Here is a 7,768-nt window from a genome sequence, read left to right on the forward strand (position 1 = left end):
CATGAATTATTAATTTTATAACTGGACATTTGTACCTTTTGCTCCCCTTCACCCTTTTTGCCTATCCTCTCCATGCCCCACTTCTAGCAGCCACCAATCTGTTCTCTGTATCTATGAGCTTTTCAGATTTCACATATAGGTCACTTCATGATGTCAGATACAGGATTTGTTTCATTCTTTTGCATATGGTTGTCCAGTTTTCTCAGTACCATTTACTGAAGGGACTGTTCTTTCCCCCATTGTATATTCTTGTCTCCTTTGTCATAAATCAGTTGACCATTTATGCATAGGTTTATTTCTGGACTCTCTAGTCTGTTCCATTGATCTATGCATCTATTTTTATAACAATACCACACTATTTTGATTACTTTAGCTTTGTAATATGGTTTGAAATCAGGGATCATGGTGCCTCCAGATTTGTTTTTCATTCTCAAGATTACTTTGGCAATTTAAGGTCTTTCGTGGTTCCCTGCGAATTTTAGGTTTGTTCTATTTCTGTGAAAATGGCATTGAATCTGTAGGTTGCTTGGGTAGCATGGACATTTTAACAATCTTCCTTCTTCCAATCCATAAACATGAAAGATCTTTCCATTTGTTTGTGTCTTCTTCGATTTCTATTATCAACATCTTACAGCCTTCAGTGTACAGAATTTTTATATCCCTGATTAAATTTATCCTTAAGTATTTTATTCTTTTTGATGCAATTATAGCTGGGAACTTTTTCTTAATTTCTCTTTCAGATAGTTTGTCATGTGTATATAGAAACATAACAGATTTTTGTATATTGATTTTTTTTTATCCTGCAACTTTACTGAATTATTTTTTTAGTTCCAACAATTCTGGGGGTGGGGGAGTCCTTAGGGTTTTTTTTTTAAATATATAATATCACGTCTTCTGTAAATTGTGACAGTTTTACTCCTGAGTTGTTTTTAAGGTTCAGGAAATGGACACTGAACACGCCGTGGTTAAAGGCAGTAATCAGAAAAAAATTTACATGTGTACACAACACTGTTAATAAACGGGGTAGCAATATGATTATTTTTTTCTATTTCCTAAAGGACATGCTAGTCAGAATAGGTAATAGGATTTCTTACCTGCGTCAGGAAATGTTGCCATTTTTCTAGCCCCGCAGAATTTTTTTTTTTGCATCATGAAGTTATGCAACGGCAACTGAGTGTTTTTCTGTTAACTGTATAGAAAAATAAGCCTAATACACATTGCACCTATTTCGCTTGGTGTACCTCACTGGAATGAGCAACTCAAATTGGTAGAATGACTTAACAGAAAGGTATTATGTAAGAGATAGTGTTTTCATTTTTCCTGCACTTTTCAATAATATTTCCCAGTAAGTCTTAATCATATAGCTCCCTTCATTTCTAGACACAAAAGATCTAAACAAATGAGTCAGTCTGTAACCCACTGAAGCATTAGTTGTCGTTGGGTAATTACGAAACAGGTGTATCACCACTCCTATGCCTGAAAACAACAGTACCCAATAACACAGGGTCTTGGGCAGCCTGAAATCCTGACCACCAGTGACTGGTTGCTGCACCCCGCCGTTGTGAATAACTATAAGAAAACTGATTATAGTGCTGGACTGCATTTTATTTGTAAGCCCTTCCTCCCATGGGTATTGGCAGAGGTCTTGGTTCTGCTCTCATTTACTGATCTCTGATTGTAGGAAGCCCCTGGAACTGATCCAATTGGCTTATGCACTGAGTCACCCCTCCTCTCTTCAGCGGTCTCCCGAAAGAGATCCCCAGCTTGGAGACGGGAGATATCTGGCAGGTGTTAAGGTGTTGTCTGTTCAAGCTGGTGATGAATACTGATTAACCTGTGTTTGTGTTTTAGAGAGAGACTGATTGAGAGGGGAGGAACAAAAAGAGGGAGACAGCCAAGAATGGGAATATCATTTGTATGAAGGATGTGGCATGATAAGGGATAAAGGAAGGAGTAATAGAAGTAAACAGCAGAAGGGTGGAATGTTGGGAAGAGAGAAGGAAGTTACAGAATAATCCAGAAAGGCTGAGGTGGGATGGCTAAGCCCCACAGTACAATCACTGGGAAAAGCTCAGGTTTTGTTAACAGAACTGAGTTTGAATGTCTGCCCCTGAATTTTCCAGCCCTATGACCCCTCTGCGCCTGTTTATTAGTCTATAAAAATGGGGATAATAATAGTATCTATTTGGTAGAGTTGCAAAGATTGAAAAGAACGTACATTAAAGCACATGGTATATGGCAGCTACTGAAAGAAAGGGTAGCTGATATTATTACCATTATGGTGGTGGTTATTATTATTATTTTTTTAAAGATTTTATTTATTTATTTGACAGAGAGAGAGAGACAGCCAGTGAAAGAGGGAACACAAGCAGGGGGAGTGGGAGAGGAAGAAGCAGGCTCCTAGCGGAGCAGGGAGCCTGATGTGGGGCTCGATCCCAGGACGCTGGGATTATGACCTGAGCCGAAGGCAGACGCTTAACGACTGAGCCACCCAGGCACCCCTGTTGTTATTATTCTTAAAGGTGGCAACATTATTGTTGATAGCGATTGTATTGTTTGATGGTAATACAGCACAAAGCAACTGCCATGATGTTCATCAGTAAAACAAAGTACATAGATGAAGGTCTCAGCTAGCCCTCCAGCTGTCAGTTTTTAGCAAAAACAGCTAGAACATCGCTGTGTTGGTGAAGGAGGAAAAGAATTGCATTATATGGCTCACATATTGGACATTCTACTGCACATCACTTTTACATGAAAGGACCTCAGCCAAGCAAGAAAAGAATGAATGCTGTATTTTATACACATGATCCGCGTTGCTCATTGTACCTCCTTTTCCAGTTCTTTAGAAGATGTAGCAACTCCTAATTTGATTTTTATTAATTAGAATAAGATATTGAAAATTCTGCACATGCACATAGATAGTATTAACATAACTATTTTTTAATTTATTATCTTCCAAAAGGGTTTCAATACGTAGATTTCAGTTAGGTCCCATAATGAAATGATTTTTTTTTAATGCTTGCTTTTATTTAAGAAGTTAACAAAAGCAATGATTCTGTGGCTCATATGAAGTGAATGATTTCCTTAGGTGGGAAAGCAGAAGATTGGGCACCTGGATCTCTGAAGGGCCGGAATGTCTAAGAGCTAGTTCTAATATAGTTCCGATACAGTTTATTATTATAAAGGCAAACTGAGACTAGGCATGCCTTACAGCGATGCTTTTCAAAGGAGAAATACCAGTGTATCAAGAGTGAAGCCTAAATATTTCTCTCCTTTAATGCATCATTACAGTAGTATCAGATAAGTAGGTCAAATTAAAATGTTTATTCATTGTTGCTAACAATTTAAAGAGTACCTCTAGTGGCTAAACAGCCAATATTTCAGAGTGATGGGAAGAATGAATAATGATGTACTGAAGAAAGGCCTTGTATGCCCTAGGAGAGAAAATTCTTGATTTGTTTATTCACGTGCACAAAATAAATAAATAAATAAAGATGTAAAAAATTCATATTAGGTCTATGGCCTGGTTTGTTTCAGATATTTCTTATATTAAGGATTGTTTTGGTTAGGGGCATCTGGGTGGCTCATTCAGTTAAGTGTCTGCCTTCAGCCCTGGTTCTGATCCCAGGGTCCTGGTCCCAGGGTCCTGGGATCGAGTCCCACATCGGGCTCTCTGCTCAGCGGGTGGTCTGCTTTGCCTTCTCCCTCTGCCCCTCCTTCTGCTCATACTCTCTCTTTCTGTCATGTGCTCGCTCGCTCACTCTCTCTCTCTTAAATAAATAAATATCTTTTTTAAAAAAAGGATTGGTTTGGTTAAAGATATCCCCCCCCAAAAAAAAAGCTGCATTGGGTAAGATTTAGTCCCACGGGCTCCAAGTCCTATGTGTTTGTTACAGAAAGAGCATTGCGTGTCTTTCTCTGCTTCTAGCTCTAGCTACTGCGATCCAGCCCTCATCCTGAACAGTGAACACTATGATTAGCCTTACTATGAATCAGCTGAATCCGAGTCTCTCGACGGTGACCCTCACAAACTGACAGTGTGAGACTCAGCTGGGAAGGCATCATAAATGTCTAAGTCGTGACTTCTCCTTCAAGGAGGCTATACAGAAAAACTTATTCAATCTTCCTGAATATGAGATCAAAAAGTTTCGCTTCTGTGGACTGTTCTACTGGATACGGAGGGTCAAATGATGCCTAATTGTCCCAAGTCATCGTTCCCGCTGCTGGAGTGCCAAGTCCTCTGAGGCAGCAGTTCCACAGATAATGCGTTTTCTAAGGTCTTGTGCTCATGGAAGGTGGTGTGGGAGCAGTGACTGGAGAGTCAGGTAGCCTGGGCTCAAATATCAGACCTGTCACTTACTAGTTAGTGTAACTTTGAGCAAGTCATTTAGCTTTTCGGGGCCTCTGTTTCTTCGTTTGTAAAATGGGTATTCCTACCTCAAAGTGGTTCTATGAGAATTAAATGAGATCAGGAGTGTGGCTTACTTAACACAACACCTGGCCCAGTAAGTATTTCTCCTCTTTTCCCATCACACCTGCTTCCTTCCGTCTTCCTTTTCTTCCTTCCACGAACCCATTCTATTCCATGTGGCCTTTAAAATCGATATGGTAATGCTAGAAGGAGTACAAATCGGAAAATTTGCCCCTGAAACCATAGACCTGAAAGGGATAATTTACATACACACATTTACTGTGATAGGACTTTAAAAAACATATTGTAATTTAAATTTATTTATTTATTTATTTTAAATATATATTATATACATATTTTAAAAATGCATATTTATTTATTTTTCCTATTGATAGACTAGTAGGGTTCTTTTTCTTCAGGTTTTCAGCTGGTGAAGTTTAATAGGATTCTTCCAGAAGAGGGCTACAGAACCGTGTGGTTGCTCAATGAGACAAGGGGTTTATGAGATTGTTCAAAGGCCTTCTGATTAGTGCAAATGTTTCACATCCAAATAACTGGAAGAAAGCTTTCGGTAATGAGTCTCCTTTACTTTTATTTTTTTATTTATTTTTTTTTAAAGATTATTTATTTATTTATTAGACAGAGATAGAGACAGCCAGTGAGAGAGGGAACACAAGCAGGGGGAGTGGGAGAGGAAGAAGCAGGCTCATAGCGGAGGAGCCTGATGTGGGGCTCGATCCCATAACGCCGGGATCACGCCCTGAGCTGAAGGCAGACGCTTAATCGCTGTGCCACCCAGGCGCCCCGAGTCTCCTTTACTTTTAGGGACTAAAAATATTGAAGGGACTTCCACGAATAATGACATAAATGGATTCTTAGTACTAAGGGCAAAGATCGTGGGATATAACTATTGGATCGATTCTTCACTTTTTTCCTGGCCAAATCAGTTATAAGATGATCTTTAGTTGTTGGAGACTTACTAAATAAATCTTTAAATTGCTGTNTTTTTTTTTTTTAAAATTTTAATTTTTTTTTGTGTTTTTTTTTTTTTTTTTTTTTTTTTTTTTTTTTTTTTTTACAGCTAAGCAAGTTCATGGCTGTAGTGTGGGTGTCCTGGAAGAGCTGACCCATAGTTAAAAGTCCAGCATTGCACAACTCGGTGCATGGAGGTAGTTAATTATAATTTTGAGGTGTTTTTGCACAACTAAAGTAGAGTGTAGTATGTGTCATTCTCAAGTTAACAGTCACTTTACTATTGCCTGCTAGACCATGGCTTAGGCCTAGACTTCAAGGCGCATAAGTGGCCACACATTCTCTCTGACCTTATTTCTTATTATCCTATCAATTAGCAGACTCTTCTCGTATTCTCCCACATCAAGCTCATTCATACCCCTGTCACTGGGTTTATGTAGTTCCCTCTCTCTCATGCCACTCAACTTCTTGTTTTTTTTTTTTTAAGATTCTATTTATTTGTCTGACTGAGAGTGAGCGAGCATAAGCAGGGGGAGCGGGAGAGGAAAAGCAGGCTCTCCACCAAGCAGGGAGCCTGACACGGGGCTCAATCCCAGGACCCTGAGATCCACCTGAGTGGAAGGCAGACACTAATTCACTGAGCCATCCAGGCACCCCTACCCACTCAACTTCTTTTTTAAAAAAATATTTTATTTATTTGAGAGAGACAGAGTGAGAGAGAGAGCACGAGCAGGGGGGAAAGTTAGAGGGAGAAGCAGACTCACCATTGAACAAGGAGCCTTTATTTTAGAGAGAGAGCGAGAGCATGGTGGGGAGGGGTGGAGGGAGCGAGAGTCTTAAGCAGACCTCACACAGAGCCCAATGCAGGGCTCGATGTCACGACCCTGATATCACCACCTGAGCCGAAACCAAGAGTCATATGCTTAACTGACTGTGCCACCCAAGTGCCCCTGAAACTATAGACCTGAAAGGGATAATTCATATACACATATTTACTATGATAGGATTTTTAAAAAATATATTGTAATTTAAATTTATTTTAAATATATTTTAAATTTAAAAAATATATATTTCCCAGGACCCTGGAATCATGACCTGAGCTGAAGGCAGACACTTAACTGAGCCACCCAGACGCCCCTACCCACTCAACTTCTATACTTCTTTCAAGTCTCAAATAAGAAAAAAATCCACAAACACAATTTGCCAGTTAATAAGTCAGAACCCAAAGAGAAGGAATTGCAGTCCTGGTATTTTATGATCTCTTGGGGATGGATTGTAGACCAGTTGTCCTTTCCCTTTCTGGACCACGGAGTTATTAGATGTCCTCTCTGAGTCAAATTTCCTAATAAGCATTTACTGAGTGCCTGTCCGTGTCAGGTTTTGTGCGAGGTGTCGGGAATACAGGAATGATTAGGACCGTTTCCTTGCCCTCCCTTGGAGAACCGGCAGTCTGGAGGACTGTAAGTAAATAATTTCACACGACCTAACGACCTAACGTGAATATGGGGCAGCATGGGACTACAGAGGAGAGGCGTCCAAACCCAGTGCGCAGTCATCAAGGTGCAACCATTGTGGAAAGACCTGGAGGAAGTGACACCTAAGTGGAGTCTTGGAGCATGAGTAGTAGTTAGCCAAATGAGGAGGGTGGGAATTTCCAGAAGAAGGGCACAGAGCTGAGAAACGGCATGTAGGTGCCTGCAGAGGAAACGACACGCAAGCTTAGGAGTTTGAGGCAGAGAATGGCGAGAGATGCATGACAACGAGAAAATACCCCTCAAACAAACAAACAATATTTTCTCTTAAATACCTCCTATTTTAACTGTGATGTCCCTGATACTCTAAGCTCTCCAATTTGTCAGACGCTTCTCTACTGCGTAACAGGCAGGGAGAATTGCTAGTTGTTTCCTCTGCAACCCCCCCCGCCCCGATATCCCCATTATCTATCCCAAGACTCCTTCCTATTCTCTTTCTATTCCCACAGTCACCATCTGCTTCCAGTGCTCCTTGTGGGCCCCTTTAATTCTATGAGGTGTTGATAGTTGGGCAAATGCAATTAGATTCGCTTTTCAGCTCATCCTTTCACAGAGAGGGTTATACATCCCTTTGCCTCTCCTCCCTGTCTCCCTGAGACAGGCTAATAATTCCTTCATTTTAGCCTTTAGGTCACACCTAGCTGTGTGTACATAATACGAGTAGGCGCGTGCACACGCACGCATGCACGCACGCACACACGCCAGCCTGTGCTATGCTCAATGCAAAGCCAGATGAAATTCGTTAATACTTTCTCATGACTACCTTCCCACTTCCCTCCAGAGCTTTCCTCTGCTTTACCTGCCCAGACTCCCCGGGAAGTAGTTCTGTTGCAAATGAGAAATAAATTCATGT

The sequence above is a fragment of the Ailuropoda melanoleuca genome, chromosome X (assembly GCF_002007445.2).
Source record: "Ailuropoda melanoleuca isolate Jingjing chromosome X, ASM200744v2, whole genome shotgun sequence".
NCBI lineage: Eukaryota > Metazoa > Chordata > Mammalia > Carnivora > Ursidae > Ailuropoda > Ailuropoda melanoleuca.